The following is a 4,632-nucleotide window of genomic DNA, read 5'->3' as shown; positions in this document are numbered from 1 at the left end:
GTTAGGTCCATAAATATTTGGACAGAGACAACTTTTTTCGAATTTTGGTTATGTACATTACCACAATTATTTTAAATGAAACAACTCAGATGCAGTGAAATGCATGCTCAATTGGGTTCAGATCAGGTGAATGACTTGGATAATTCAAGAATATTCCACTTCTTTGCTTTAATAAACTCCTGGGTTGCTTTGGCTGTATGTTTTGGGTCATTGTCCATCTGTATTATGAAAACGCCTCCCAATCAATGTGACTGCATTTAGCTGGATTTGAGCAGACAGTATGTCTCAACACCTCAGAATTCAATCGGCTGCTTCTGTCCTGTGTCACATCATAGATGAACACTAGTGTCCCAGTGCCATGGCAGCCATGCACGCCCAAGCCATCACAATGCCTCCGCCATGTTTTACAGATGTTGTGGTATGTTTTGGATCATGAGCTGTTCCACGCATTCTCCATACTTTTTTCTTGCCATCATTCTGGTAAAGGTTGATCTTGGTTTTATCCTCATGATGTACCAAACTGTAGATTTTGCCACTCCTAATATTGTAGCAATTTCTCGCATGTTCACAGCAAAATCCTCCACATACAAGCACTCCTCACCCCCCAAATAAACTCTAGGCCCTTTATCTGCCTAATTGATAATGTCATAAGGAAGTAATTGCCCATACCAGCCCATGAAATAGCATTGGAATCAATTGTCCAATTACTTTTGAGCCCCTGAAATGGAAGTGATTGTGTTAAAAAAAAAAAAAAAGGCTTTAGTTCCTAACATTTTTATGCAATCTTCTTGTTCAACCCACTGAACTAAAGCTGAAAGTCTGCAGTTCAACTGCATCTGAGTTGTTTCATTTAAAATTAATTGTGGTAATTAATGTACAGAACCAAAATTAGAAAAAAGTTGTCTCTGTACAAATATTTATGGACCTGTGTATAGATATTAGTTTTATTTTTCTATAGCTTAAATGTCTATCCAATGCTTTGCTTGCAGTTCTGGTTCCTCTCGTCACACTGGAGGACAAAGGATGTGGGATAAAAGCTGACACCACTTCTTAGTCTCAAAAGGCTTTATGTTAAAACATTACCTAATCAAAAATAGAAAACCACTCTACATGGTGTCTAATGATATTCTAAAAACTGATAAATTGTTACTTGATAATTGCTTTTCCAGGATTCCTCCAGGTCAGATCACATATGAAATGGTGCCACCTTAAACAGGAACTGAATGTACAGAGAGAAATTAAAAGAATCCCATGAGCCATCCTCATCAATTCAATAGAAAGATGACTCAGAACAAAACAAAACCCTAAAGCATGTAAACATAAAGGGTGGGAGTTTAGTGTCCTGGACAATTCATAGAAAAGGAGGTATCAGGTAATAATTTATCAGTTTCGACTATATATTCCAGGAAGGATCACATGAGAGAAAGAAGATGCTTTCTAGGGTGGGACCACAACAAAATTAGAAGCCATAGACAAAGATATAAAGTCATATGTCCCATACATAGATATGGGTAACTGGGATATGCATTGACCATATCATGTGGAAGAAACCCCCACCTAGGCTTCTGTTTTATAGAGAGAATAGCTGCAGCTACTGCTTTTCTCTCATGGGGCCTGATTTATTAAAGGTCCCCAAAATTGGATGAACCGGGGTTAGAAAACCTAAAATGGATCTATTCCAGGATTGAAAACTTTTGCCAAATGAGAGAAAATGATTTTTGAAATCTATTCCAGGTTTGCTGCATCACCCATAATACTCTATCTTGAAGAGATCAATGGTGTTCACCCTTTCCACAATGAGGGATATCCAGACGAAGGGGTTAACAACCTATGATCTAGATTAAAATAAAAATACATTGAAAAAATGGTCTAAAATTCTTTTTATTATGGGGAACTGAGTGTAGAATAATGAGGAAAAAAGAATCTAAACAATTGTTGCATCGAGCTACTGAATAACAAAATTTAAAAAGTAAAGGGATCCGAATACTTTTTGAAGCCCTTTCATTTATTGCTTTAGTCATCGATAACACTACAGTACCATGAGCTGCATAAAAAGCAAATCAAGGGGTTACTTAAAAGGTGAAAAGTTTATGAAAGGGTGTTTTCGATGTTTACCTTTCCTCTTTTCTATTTTGCATTCCATATTGCTGGAAGCAGTTTTTATTTTATAAACTTCATTTCCTGATGATCAGAGGAGGAAATTGTTACTTTTCTTAGGCTTACTGGGGAATAATCATCTGCTACAAAGTCTGGATGTTTTATTAAAGGGATTCTGTCACGGTGACAGACACAGAAGGGTGCCATTGTCCAAATAACTGCCAAAAAACATTAAACAATTCTCCTTCCTGTAAGCACATTGCTTTTCCAGAGTGCTGGCAAACAGCGAGTTGAAGTGAATGCAGCATTCCTGACAATGTCCACACTCTCAGGTCCAAGATCTGCAACAACCACTACTCATTTAAAAAATACTAGAGGTGTAAGGTTTCTTAATATGTCACTTTGGTATGTAAGGTAGGCCGTGCATTCCTAGCAGTTATTATTAAACAGGATTTATATAGTGCCAGCTACCACCCTCATTCATTCATTGTACCCTTATGTGGAAAATGAGAATTTCTGGGAATTTTTCCTATCAGTTCTGCACAAGGCATATACTGCTGTTAATAAAGGATCTCTGTATCTGGTTACAAACATGTCAATTATATTTTCAAGCTGGAGGCCAAAAGAACAGAGTAAGGTGTTGCCACCACCTGTGTCAACTGATAACCCCAACCTAAGGGGACTAAAGCAACCATTTAGCAACATGGAATGAATTCCAGATTAACAATGAGGATTAATCTAAGGTCCAAAGGATGGTTGTGTTTGTAGCTGCAACTAAGGCTACGTATACACGTTAGATTTTTGTAGTTAGATCTTTCACGTTCCTTTCAAAGAAAAGACTGAAAGATGCATGAATGAGTGATGTACATACAACACATTCTGCTCAATGGAAAGGGGAGAGGGAGAATGACCGAGCAGCACCTGCTGCACTCGGACAAGAATCATCTGACGTGTCTATGTAGCCTAAATGTGACATCATTAGCAGTGTTTTCACTGAAAAAAGTTTTTGAAGCCCGTTTCTCAAAAAAAGTAGTAGTTAATAAGAAGGTTAACAATATTTTCTTTTCAGCAGAGCAGACTAAATATGTTAATCTCCAGCACAAAACTGGAGTTTTGCTGAGAGTAGTTAAGAGGCCATGCTGGTTTGTCAAGGTTTTTCTCATGGTTTCTAAATCCTCCTGAAGATGACAGCATTACACAATGATATGAGAACTCTGGACAATAAATACTTAAAGAACACTTTCATATTTTGCAGAGAAGAAAGTCACCAAAAACCCACACATCGTTGACATTGTTCCTAGGAGTTACCGGTCCCTAAGCAGCTAATAAGGGAGTCTTTCAGGAAATTATTTTCACAACATTCTATTTGCAACAAACACTAAAAATAGTTTTCACCTTTAACAAACAGCATAAAAATAAAGTGTAAACTGGAATTTCTTTTTCAGACATATTACAATCTTTTTTTACAATTTAGATTTCTTATGTTTAGACTAGTGATTATCAACCAGGGTTCCTTTAGATGATACTAGGGATTCCTTGAGCAATGAGTGATTTGTCAGTAATTCTCAGGTCAGTTACCACTGACACCAATTATTTATATTTTTGTACAGCTCTACCTGTAAGGGTGACATATTTCCCATAGACAACCATACTAATGTACTGTGAGCTGTGGATATAGTAATAACAGCAGGGGTTCTCTAGACCTTAATGTTTTTTCAAGAGTTCCTATCCTGTGTTAAAAAGGTTGAGAAAGGCTGCTTTAGCTTGTAAAACATTCATATAATGTAACAGAATACAACTGTATAAGCAGGAAAAATAGTATATTTCTGCAAATTGTTTTAGGACCTATCAGTTCATGCCAAAACTGGCAATTGATATTTTTCTCTAAAGGCCACTCCTAAAAGAAGTCTGCAGTACTTTCCAATACAAAATCTTACTCTGTGCACTACCTTCAATTTAAACTATTTTTGTAACCTCCTGAAATGTTTCTCGTGTGGTACATCTCCTAAAACGTCAATGCCAGATAAAACTTGAAAACTGAACACCAGGGTAGACAAAATGTATAGTTTTGCAGCCAATAGGTTGTCCTGCAGCGGAGAAAGGTGTAGAGAAACTGAAAGACGAGATGTCAACCTGTCAGTTCTTTCTCCACTGTCCAATCACAAGCTGGGTAAGGGGCAAGACCTGGGGGCAATGTGTGTGTGTGTATGTGTGTGTATGTATGTATGTATGTATGTATATCTGCATGGAAAAAAAAAACAAGTCAACGTTCTACCTACCATCTCCACACTAGCACTGTACCCGGCTTTTGTTCTTGGCTAGAGCCCAGCATGCCAACACACAGACTGGGCCTACAATATAGTATGATGGAGCAGTACTCACATGTAAAAGTGCTGCTCAGTCATTAAAAAATGCCCCCACTCTCCACAAGGGGTGGGGGTCCATTTTCACCTGGAGTTTTACTTTAAATCTCTCACAGGGCAAGAAGTTTGGGATAGAAAAGTCATACCAGTACTCAGCACACACAGACAGTAA

This window comes from Pyxicephalus adspersus, chromosome 2 (assembly GCF_032062135.1).
Source record: "Pyxicephalus adspersus chromosome 2, UCB_Pads_2.0, whole genome shotgun sequence".
Taxonomy (NCBI): Eukaryota; Metazoa; Chordata; class Amphibia; order Anura; family Pyxicephalidae; genus Pyxicephalus; species Pyxicephalus adspersus.
The sequence above is the reverse complement of the archived record's forward strand: the minus strand, read 5'-3'. Positions refer to the sequence as shown.